This window comes from Bos taurus, chromosome 1 (genome assembly GCF_002263795.3).
Source record: "Bos taurus isolate L1 Dominette 01449 registration number 42190680 breed Hereford chromosome 1, ARS-UCD2.0, whole genome shotgun sequence".
Classification (NCBI taxonomy): domain Eukaryota; kingdom Metazoa; phylum Chordata; class Mammalia; order Artiodactyla; family Bovidae; genus Bos; species Bos taurus.
Genome location: NC_037328.1, coordinates 52163457 through 52175921, shown reverse-complemented (window position 1 = coordinate 52175921; position 12465 = coordinate 52163457). Strand labels below are relative to the sequence as shown.

Here is a 12465-nt window from a genome sequence, read left to right as displayed (position 1 = left end):
AATTAAATCTACAGCTAAAAGGTATTTCAGGAAAAGGTACAATTCAATATATCTCATAATGAACAAAAATATAAATTTACAGGGTCAAGTATAAAACATTTCTTTTATAAAGGTTTCATTTGAAAAAAAAAAAGAAAAATGCAAAGAATGATAATAAATATGCATGAATCTACCGACTGAAAACATTGTGTAGTATATACTTGACCGTTTTAAAAAAAAATAAAATTGACATTCTCCATTTTTCTCTCCTTGGTCCCGTTACTCTTCATCCCTTCCTCATCAGAAGTGAACACTGTCACGAATCTGAGCTAAACAATGTATATAGTATTGTTTTGGGTGTTTTGTAAAATAAACACATAAGATATAAAGCAAAAATTATTCTATGTTTTGTTTTTTGTCTATCAACTTTGTTTCTGAGATTGATCCAACGATGTTACTTCCAATTGTCACCATTACAAAACAACTCTGCCATGAACATCCTTGTACACATCCCAGTGCAGATGTCTGAGACTTTCTCTAGGATGTAACTAGATACATAACTGCTGTTTCTCAAATTTTGCTAGACATTGACAAACTGTTTCCCTAAGTAGTTGTATCAAAGTGTACACTGATTTGGAATGGATTCTATATAATTAGGATCTGTTCCAAGCAGAGTGTTCAAGAAACTGGTCTCTTAAATGGATGTGCAGACTTTCATGTTCTTGCTTGATCTGCTTAGGTTATCAGTACAGTGTTTCTCAGCCAGAGGTGACTGACCGAAGGAGACAATTATGGTCGTGACCAGGACTTCCCTGGTGGCTCAGAATTTTTACAACATCTCTCTGAAGTAATTGTATTCTCTGGTGGCTCAGATGGTAAAGCGTCTGCCTACAATGTGGGACAACTGGGTTCGATCCCTGAGTCAGGAATATCCTCTGGAGAAGGCAATGTCACCCCACTCCAGTACTCTTGCCTGGAAAATCCCATGGATGGAGGAGCGTGGTAGGCTGCAGTCCATGGGGCCGCTAAGAGTCGGACACGACTGAGCGACTTCACTTTAGGAGAATGGCACTACTAGCATCCAGTGGCTGGAGATGGGGGATACCTCACTGCCCAGTTTTACCTTTGGAAAAACAGAATGTCCAATTGGCTTGTTCTGGTATAAATTCTTCTTCCCTCCTAGGTCAAGAACTTCCAGGAACTTTGGCCTTATGAAATCATCCTTTAAATAACAGTAAGCAGTGACCTTAAGTTGAAATGCTTTCTGACATCACAAACAGTTGGACTCAGAATAAGGAGTCCAAACAAGCTACAGCATATAACGCCATTCTACAGCCCCACTAATCAGACTTTTTACAACATCTCTCTGAAGTAATTGTATTCTCTGGTGGCTCAGATGGTAAAGCGTCTGCCTACAATGCAGGAGACCCAGGTTCAATTCCTGGGTCAGGAAGATCTCCTGGAGAAGGAAATGGCAACCCACTCCAGTATTCTTGCCTGGAAAATCCCATGGACGGAGGAGCCTGGTAGGCTACAGGCCATGGGGTCGAAAAGAGTCGGACAGGACTGAGTGACTTCACTTCATCCTCTGAAGTGACTGACCACACACATTTCTAAATTAAACAATGGAAATGCAACTAAATCTGTGTCTCATGGTTTATAAGAATAAAATCTTAATCTTACTTCCTAGGTGACTTTATTTATTAATAGTATCTTGGCTGACATTTTTGCCATTTATTTCCATATCTAAGTCATAGCAGAAATAAGAAAAAAAGATTTTTAAGCTAAACTATTTAAATGCCTATTTTGGAAAAAAAAAGAAGACAGATGATACAAGGTGAAAATACTACTTAGGAAGAGCTGAAAAGTTGTATGTTTGCTTTTGCCAACCTGAGAGGGGTTTTTTCCTCCATTTTCCCTTTTATATTCCCTAGTCTAAGTTAGTGGAGAAGGCAATGGCACCCCACTCCAGTACTCTTGCCTGGAAAATCCCATGGATGGAGGAGCTTGGTGGACTGCAGTCCATAGGGTCGCTAAGAGTCGGACACGACTGAGTGACTTCACTTTCACTTTTCACTTTCATGCACTGGAGAAGGAAATGGCAACCCACTCCAGTGTTCTTGCCTGGAGAATCCCAGGGACGGGGGAGCCTAGTGGGCTGCCGTCTATGGGGTCGCAGAGTTGGACACAAAGCAACTTAGCAGCAGCAGCAGTCTAAGTTAGAAAGTAGCAAAACGTTTAACTTTCTCTCAATTTAATATGCAAAATGTAACTTCATTATTCACTTGGAGGCCATGTAAGTCAATGGATTTAAAAAACTGAACAAGAAGCTAAGAGACCAAGAACTTTAATCCTAACTGACTTTGGCCCTCTCTTACCAATGTGATCATCACTGGCGATTTTATTATCAGACTCTCAATAACTGCCTCTACAATGAAGTCTAACTCTATACCTCTATTCATGCATTTTAGTTCAACATTTCCAGCTACCTACCTGACATCTCCACAATGGTTATCCCTTACCATATTCCATGTTCCTGAATCTGAACTGTGATCTCGCTGCACGCCCTCCATCAACACCTTCCATCACGGAAGCTCCATTCATTTGATGGGTGGGGGGGCGGGGGGGTGGGGACAGCATTCTCTTGGCCAGCTTCTTCCATGGCTTCCTCTCTCTTACTCCTCTAACTCCTGGACTGCTTCTTCTATAGCATCTTGTCTACCATTTCTCTTCCAGTTTAACTGCCATAGCCAAGAGCAGGTCCCACTTTATTGTGTATACTCACTGCTTCCAGACTTGACTCACTGCTGCTTATTTCCAGCTTCTCCTCCTGAAATTCACCCTACATATATGTGGTCATATAATCTTTCTCTCTTTTCTTTTGTATGTCCTTTTTTATTTGGGTGTGATTGACACACAATCAATTGCACATATTTGAAGTGGACAATGTGATACATTTGGTACGCCTATGATACCATCACTTGCAAGATAATGAACACATCCATGATCCACCACCAATTTTTTCTTGTGCCTTTGTAAACCCTCTCTCTCCTTCTCTCTCCCTTGTGAAGGAACCACTTATCTGTTTTATGACTCTAGATTAGTTTGTATTTTTTAGAATTTCATGTAAGCAGAATCACAGAGTATGTACTCTTTTTGGTCTAGGTTTTTCAATAAGCATAATTATTTTGAGATTCACCAATGCTGATGGGTAAATCAATGGTGCTTTCCTTTTTATTGCTGAATAATAGTTCTTTGTATGCACAGACCATCATTTGTTTAACCATTCACTTGTTGGTGGATATTTTGGGTATTACAGATAAATCTACTATGAACATTCAGGTACACATCCTTGGATAAATACTGTAAAAGGAAAATGACTAGATCAATGGTAAATGTAGGTTTAACTTTTTAAGAAACTGCCAAACTACTTTCAGAGTGGTTATACTATTTTACATTCCCACCTGTGGTTTATGTGAGTTCTAGTTTCTCTATACTGGATATAATCAGTCTTTTTAATTTTAGCCATTTTTGTAGGTGAGTAGTGGTATCTCTGGAGAAGGCAATGGCACCCTACTCCAGTACTCTTGCCTGGAAAATCCCATGGATGGAGGAGCCTGGTGGGCTGCAGTCCAAGGGGTTGCTAAGAGTTGGACACGACTGAGCGACTTCCCTTTCACTTTTCACTTTCATGCACTGGAGAAGGAAATGGCAACCCACTCCAGTGTTCTTGCCTGGAGAATCCCAGGGACAGGGGAGCCTGGTGGGCTTCTGTCTATGGGGTCGCACAGAGTCGGACACAACTGAAGCGACTCAGCAGCAGTAGAAGTAGCATGCCTTTTCTCAGAGCTTCCCAGATGGTGCTAGTGATAAAGAATCCACCTGCCAATGCAGGAGATGTAAGAGAGGTGGGTTCGATCCTCGGGTCAGGAAGATCCCCTGGAGGAGGGCATGGCAACCCACTCCAGTATGCTTGCCTGGAGAATCCCATGAACAGAGGAGCTTGGTGGTCTATAGTCCATAGGGTCAAAGAATCAGACACAACTGAAGGGACTTAGCACGCAGGCATGCATGCCTTTTCTCAGGCTATTCCTTCTATCTAGAAAGCCTCTTGTGTCCAGATCTTTTGTACTTCAAGGTGAAATCAAATAACACTCCTTTTATAAGGGCTTCCATTGTCCTCAGCCAGAAGTACCACCCTCCTCTAAATTGTCTTTTGTTCATATTGTTGTTATTTCTATTATTGTTCTGATCACAGGGGGCAGTATAACAGATGGTTAGGAAGATGGACTCTGGATACAGACAGCCTGAGTTCAACTCCCATTACTAGCTGTGGGAACTTAAGCTAGTTACTTCCCTATACCTCAGTGTAGTGGACACTGGGATGCCCTACCTAGATCCCCTCTAGGCCAGCAGACCCACTGCCCAGCTGCTGAGAGTGTCGAATGCTAAGGGCTCAGAGCTGCATAAGAGCTACCTTTCCCAGCAATTCTGGGGGATTATGCCCCTCCCTCAGGGTCTGTTCCCCAGACAGTCCCCCTCAGCCAATGCCTGACTGAGTGGTCCTCTTCCCAATGGCAAATCTATGTGCCATTCCCACTCCAAACTTCGCAAAGGATTTCAAGGAAGCTACATTTTTAGCAAAATCCACATCTTTACCTGGCTTTTTCCCCTACCCAGTTCAGTTCAGTTGCTCAGTTGTACCTGACTCTTTGCAACCCCATGGACTGCAGCACGCCAGGCCTCCCTGTCCATCGCCAGCTCCCAGAGTTCACTCAAACTTATGTCCGTTGAGTCAGTGATGCCATCCAACCATCTCATCCTCTGTTGTCCCCTTCTCCTCCTGCCTTCAATCTTTCCCAGCATCAGGGTGCTTTCAAATGAGTCAGGTCTTCGCATCGGGTGGCCAAAGTATTGGAGTTTCAGCTTCAGCATCCTCTACCCAAGTAGTTCTCAAACTTTAGGATCAATCAGGTTCACTTGGAAGACTAGTTAAACCACAGGTTGGCTCCCCAGCTCCCCAAGTTCCCGGTTCAGGGCTCCTGAGAATACACAACCTGAGAATGTATATTTCCAAGTATCGCTGAGGCCACTGACCACATACCCAATCCGGCTTCCCTCCGTTGCTCATGTTCAGGTTCCTCCTGAGTGCTCCCTCAATAAATCACCCACACAAGACTCTGCACCTCAGGCTCTGCTTCTAAGAAACCTGACATGCAATTTCTTAATGTAGCAAATAGGTACATTATTAATTAGCCTAAATGATGACTGTGCAGATAAAATCAGGAAATATATCCACTATGCTTAGAATAGTACCAAGCACATAAAAATCTTTATAAGTATTAGTTACCATCATCAGCTCCCCTATTATTACTAAACATTACTGAGCATAGGATCTATCCCTTACCCAACATTGCATTTCCTATATTACCTAACACCAATACCTACAATTGAAATCAATCTAGTGGGCTTAATGTATTGTCCACTGCATTAGCTACAATAATTAGAACTTAGTCTCCACTGAAAGGGAGCCTTAACATCTGCTTTTTTGAAAGAATCTGGAGGAAAAACAAAGTACAAGCACTCAGTTATAGTTGCAGGCTATGTTCAAGAAAGAATTCAAGAAATGAGAATAAAAGGCTGGGAGTGGATCATCAGTGGGATTCCTACAAGGTGACTACTACAAAGCACAGAGTGTCAAATGTTATCTGGAAAGAATGTTAAAGGAACTAACATACTGTGCACGTGAATAAGGCCTTATTATAAAACAGATTACCAGAAAAAACAATGAAAGTGAACCAATCTTTAATTTCCTGGTCACAGACCTATTGCTTGACTTAGTAAACTATTTGCAATTAGAGCAGTTAAAATTTTTTGGTGTTTAGGCAAACAATGGACATCAAACAACTTCTCTAGCTACATGTTAACTGAAGAAAATCCATTAAGACACTTATCCACTTTGCAGAGCCATCTTGATGAAGCCTATACTTCTCAAAACCAAATAATCATGCCATGTCTACTGCCATCATTCCAAAAATATAGAGTAGTATAACAAGTAGAAATTAAAAATTGAAAGGCAGATAGTCTTAGGGAATGAAACCTTTTTCTTTTTCGCCGGTGCAGGGGAGGGGGTGGGGGTGGGCATGAATTTCTTGATGGCAAATAACTTCAAACAGTACTTCTATGTTAGAACATGTACATATATTCTTGATATGACAGGCATGTAGATTATACTACTGTCTGCTTATGTCAAAACTCACCAAACTCTATATTTAAGGTCTACACATTCCACTGTGTGTCATTTTTTTATCTCGATTTTTTAAAAAAGAGGCCTATATTATAGAACAGGATATATAATACTCAAATAGATTTTTAAGATCAAGCATTCTGGAAACTTCAACGAATTTGAGCTTTCTGGAAGCACAATTTGGCCTATGTTATGACCCATGACTTTGCAGGAAAACGAGTCTACTTTCTTCTGCTCTTCAGGTACTTTAGTAGAAAATTTGAGAAACAGAAAGCTAGGAAAACAAATTATTGGTTTTTCATTGGTTATTTTATATAAATTGAGCCTTTTCTGGAAATATGGGTGACCTGGTAGGATTACCACCTAAGACCGGTCTGTGCCTTAAAACACATTCCTAAAGCAACTTCTTCAAAAGAAGTACCAGAAAAGTCACCACAACCACAGTAGCCCCAGTGGGACAGGCAGCCCACTGGCCCTGTTCATTAAAGGAATAACTACAGAAAGTTACCAGATACCTGTAAAGCTGTTCAACACAGAGAACTTACATGTAACATTCCCCTACAGGCAGAAGGGCCCTTAAAGTTTGTTCAGCAAAATGATCTGGCACAAGGCCAACATCTAAAACAGAATCTAATCCAAAAAATAAAATAAACAAAATATACACAACACTTAAAAATCATGAATCTAATGTGAGCTCTCATATATAACAGTAAAGCATATAAACCTGTTCAATAAATGTCTGCTGAATCACAGAGTAGATTCTGTTAAGCAATAATTTTCTAAAATGGAAAGTAAAGTCCTACATCTTAGAAGAACTTGGCAGGATAGCAAGAAAGAGGGATACAATATCAGAGCACCGAACAACAGAGCTGAGCAGGCCCTGAGCCACCCGGGCCCTTACTCTATCTGACAGTAGAGACAAGAGCTTGCAGTGGAAGGATAATGCTTTCTCCCCAGACATCAGCCTCACAAGATGATGGATAAACTCCAAAACTTACTACTTGCTATAATGAGGGATGGAGGGTGGGGGCGAAAGGCAGTATTTGTCCAGAAATTTGTGGGACTATAAGGCATTACCAGTCATTCAAATTCACAAGAATCTGGGTGAATAATGCTTCGCTGGCTTTATCCAAGAATCCACGAGCTTAAACTAGAGATTCTTCAGCATTTAAAAAGAGAGTCCCCTCCAATGATAGCACTCCATCCCAGCGGTATTTCAGATGCCCTTTCTGGCAGTTTCCTTAATTCACATCTTTCCAACCTAGAGATGCATACAGTATTTCTGGAAGATGAGTGCTGTGTCTCAAACATGAGTGGCACATTATTTTTGGTTCTGTTTTTGCTTTTTGATAAATAATTTTTTGTTGGACTTTCATGTTCATATGGGTGATGTGATCTTAGCCAATCTCTTCTTGGAAAAGTTAACAAGCAATCACGTTTTTTCCAGGGTCTTTAAGGAAAAACCTAACTTGCATGAATTATTCTGACATTTGCACATCACTTTTCCTTTCTAGACTGCTCTTGGAAATCTACAAATTCCTTTGGAAACAAGGTATATCAAAAACCTTAAACCAAGAGGCCAGCACAAGAAAAGTTACCCCAAATGTGCTGTTTTGTTTAGTTAAATCATCCTGTGATTTAACCAATATCATCCCCTCCTACTCAAACTGTGAGCCTACAGGTAAATAGAGAGGATAAGAAAGGGTGGGAATTGAGTATGTAATCCTCAAACAGGAGGTGTTGGTCAAGCAGAAACAAATACTCTGGGGAAAAAGTAGAAACAGACAATTTTTTTTTTTTTTTTAAAGGATGAATTGCTTTGGTAAGATAAAACCATTCTCAATCATCTGCATGGATTTACATCCTGCCAAAAAATATTTTTTATGTAGCAGAGATCAGCCAATATGGAAAGGCAAAAAATGACCCTATAAGAATTGCTGTAGATAAAAACACCTCAAGAAAACCCCATCATCAGACTCAGTATTACTTCTGGATTGTTTTCCCACAGATCCACCTCCATATCTCTTTTCTTATCACTTAAGTTTTTAGAGAGGAAAAAAAATTACTGCTAGCAAGTTTAAAGCATTTACAAATCATAAGATACAACCACAACTCCAGAGTCACTCATGATCACTGCTAATCTACAGCATTAAACACACATACACAAAGCAAATAACATATTCCACAATTGTTAGAAATCTAAAAAATAGCTGTTGTGGAATTAAAGATTTAATGAAACAACAGAATAAATAATTAAAAGAATAAATAAATATATTTTTTATATATTAAGCTGAGTGAATAATCACATCTTTGGCTTCCCAGGTGGCACTAGGGGTCAAGAATCCACCTACCAATGCAGGAGACCAAAGAGACTTGGGTTCCAACTCTAGTCTGGGAAGATTCCACATGTCATGGAGCAATTAAGCCCGTGCACCACAGCTACTGAAGCCCATGTCCCGAGAGCCCATGGTCTACAAGACAAGCCACTGCAATGAGAAGGCCACACACTACAATGAAAAGAAGCTTCCACTTACCGCAGCTAGAGAAAAGTTCACATGCAGTAAGGAAGACCCTCAGTTCAGTTCAGTTGCTAAGTCATGTCCGACTCTTTGTGACTCTTTGGACTGCAGCATGCCAGGATTCCCTGTCCATCACCAACTCCCGGAGCCTACTCAAACTCATGTTCATTGCGTCAGTGATGCCATCCAACCATCTCATCCTCTGTCAACCCCTTCTGCTCCTGCCTTCAATCTTTCCCAGCATCAAGGTCTTTTCCAGTGAGTCACTTCTTCACATCAGGTGGCCAAAGTATTACGAGTTTCAGCTTCAACACCAGTCCTTCCAGTAAATATTTAGGACTGATCTCCTGTAGGACTGACTGGTTGGATCTCCTTGCAGTCCAAGGGACTCTCAAGAGTCTTCTCCAACACCACGGTTCAAAAGCATCAATTCTTCAGCGCTCATCTTTCTTTATAGTCCAACTCTCACATCCATACATGACTAACTGGAAAAACCATAGCTTTGACTAGACGGACCTTTGTTGGTAAAGTAATGTCTCTGCTTTTTAATATGCGGTCTCTAGGTGGGTCATAGCTTTTCTTCCAAGAAGCAAGTGTCTTTTTAATTTCATGGCTGCAGTCACCACCTGCAGTGATTTTGGAGCCCCCCAAAATAAAGTTTCTCACTGTTTACATTGTTTCCCCATCTATTTGCCATGAAGTGATGGGACAAGATGTCATAATTTTAGTTTTCTGAATGGTGAGTTTTAAGCCAACTTTTTTGCTCTCCTCTTTTACTTTCATCAAGAGGCTCTTTAGTTCTTTTTTCCTTTATGCCATAAGGGTGCTATCATATCTGTATCTGAGGTTATTGATATTTCTCCCAGCAATCTTGATTCCAGTTTGTGCTTCATCAAGCCCAGCACTTTTCATGATGTATTCTGCATATAAGTTAAATAAGCAGGGTGACGATATACAGCTTTGACGTACTCCTTTCCCGATTTGGAACCAGTCTGTTGTTCCATGTCTAATACTAACTGTGGCTTCTTGACCTGCACACAGATTTCTCAGGAGGCAGGTCAGATGGTCCAGTATTCCCATCTCCTTCAGAATTTTCCACAGTTTGTTGTGATCCAAACAGTCAAAGGCTTTGGCATAATCAATAAAGCAATGTTTTTCTGGAACTCTCTGGCTTTTTCGATGATCCAGCGGATGTTGGCAATTTGATCTCTGGTTCCTCTGCCTTTTCTAAATCCAACTGGAACATCTGGAAGTTCATGATTCATGTACTGTTGAAGCCTGGCTTGGAGAACTTTGAGCATTATTTTGCTAACGTGTGAGATGAGTACAACTGTGTGGTAGCTTGAGCATTCTTTGGCATTGCCTTTCTTTGGGATTGGAATGAAAACTGACCTTTCCCAGTCCTGTGGCCACTGCTGAATTTTCCAAATTTGGTGGCATATTGAGTGCAGCACTTTCACAACATCATCTTTTAGGATTTGAAATAAGATTTGGAATTCTATCACCTCCACTAGCTTTGTTCATAGTGATGCTTCCTAAGGCCCACTTGATTTCACATTCCAGGATGTCTGGCTCTAGGTGAGTGATCACACCATCGTGATTATCTGGTTCGTGAAGATCTTTTTTTGTACAGTTCTTCTGTGTATTCTTGCCACCTCTTCTTAACATCTTCTGTTTCTGTTAGGTCGATATCATTTTTGTCCTTTATTGTGCTCAACTTTGCATGAACTCTTCTTTAATTACCTTCATCATAGCTTGGCCTCAGGTCAAGCAACAGGGAAGGAACACGGCCCCGCCCATCAACAGAAAACTGGATTAAAGATTTACTGAACATGCCCCATCCATCAAAACACCACCCAGTTTCCCCTTCAGTCAGTCTCTCCCATCAAGAAGCTTCCAAAAGCCTCTTATCCTTATCCATCAGAGGGCAGACAGAATGAAAACCACAATCACAGCAAACTAACCAAACTGATCATATGCCTTGTCTAGCTCAAAGAAACTATGAGCCATGCCGTTTAGGGTCACCCAAGACAGATGGGTCATGGCAGAGAGTTCTGACAAAACGTGGTCCACTGGAGAAGGGAATGGCAAACCATTTCAGTATTCTTGCCTTGAGAACCCCATGAACAGTATGAAAAGGCAAAAAGGTATGACACTGAAAGATAAACTCCCCAGGTCAGTAGATGCCCAATATGCTACTGGAGATCAGTGGAGAAATAACTCCAGAAAGAATAAAGAGATGGAACCAAAGCAAAAACAACACCCAGTTGTGGATGTGACTGGTTATGGAAGTAAAGTCAGATGCTGTAAGAAAAATATTGCAATAGGAACCTGGAATGTTAGGTCCATGAATCCAGGCAAATTGGAAGTGGTCAAACAGGAGATGGCAAAAGTGAACATCGACATTTTAGGAATCAGTGAACTATTATGGACTGGAATGGGTGAATTTAACTCAGATGACCATTATATCTACTACTGTGGGCAGAAATCCCTTAGAAGAAATGAAGGAGCCATCATGGTCAACAAGAGTCTGAAATGCAGTACTTGGATGCAATCTCAAAAACAACAATGAACAATCTCTGTTCATTTTCAAGGCAAACCATTTAATACCACAGTAATCCAACTCTAGGCCCCAATGAGTAATGCTGAAGAAGCTGAAGTTGAATGATTCTATGAAGACCTACAAGATCTTCTAGAACTAACACCCAAAAAAGAAGTCCTCTTCACTATAGGGGACTGGAATGCAAAAGTAGGAAGTCAAGAAATACTGGACTAACAGGCACATTTGGCCTTGTAGTACAGCATGAAGCAGGGCGAAGGCTAACAGAGTTTTGCCAAGAGAATGCACTGGTCATAGCAAACACCCTCTTCCAACAACACAAGAGAAGACTCTACACATGGACATCACCAGATGGCCAACACCAAAATCAGACTGATTATATTCTTTGCAGCCAAAGATGAAGAAGCTCTATATAGTCAGCAAAAACAAGCCTGGGAGCTGACTGTGGCTCAGATTATGAACTGCTTATTGCCAAATTCAGACTTAAATTGAAGACAGTAGGGAAAACCACTAGACCATTCAGGTATGACCTAAATCAAATCCCTTACGATTATACAGTGGAAGTGACAAATAGATTCAAGGGATTAGATCTGATAGGCAGAGTGCCTGAAGAACTATGGACGGGAGTTTGTGACATTGTACAGGAGGCAGGGATCAAGACCATCCCCAAGACAAAGAAATGTAAAAAGGCAAAATGGTTGTTTGAAGAGGTCTTACAAATGGCTGAACAAAGAAGAGAAGCTAAAGTCAAAGGAGAAAAGGAAAGATATACCCATTTGAATGCAGAGTTCCAAAGAATAGCCAGGAGAGATAAGAAAGCCTTCCTCAGTGATCAATGCAAAGAAACAGAGGAAAACAATAGAATGGGAAAGACTAGAGATCTTTTCAAGAAAATTAAGAGGTACCAAGGGAAGATTACACGCAAAGATGAGCACAAAAAAGGAAGACCCAGCAGAGCCAAACATGAATAAATCTTTTTTTTTTCTTTTAAGTGAAATAATATCAGTCTATTTACAGCAAAACCTCTGGGTACCAGGCCCTTTAAGCTAGATCCACTTTATCCAGAGAAAATGTGAGAGAAAAAGATCAATTTATTTTCCACAAATAGCCAGAAAGGGTTTTAAAAATTAAGAATGAATAACACTCCGAATCTGTAATCA

General features: G+C 40.7%; 1 protein-coding gene and 1 non-coding gene across 16 annotated transcripts in view; one reads left to right on the top strand and one right to left on the bottom strand.

The window, feature by feature from the left end:
• BBX (BBX high mobility group box domain containing) overlaps positions 1-12465 on the bottom strand; it is a 298089-nt gene that overhangs the window by 255290 nt on the left and 30334 nt on the right. The gene's annotated exons all lie outside the window — the stretch shown is intronic.
• Positions 1360-1433, top strand: TRNAC-ACA (transfer RNA cysteine (anticodon ACA)). The gene has a single exon. It is a non-coding gene; the product is annotated as a tRNA-Cys (tRNA).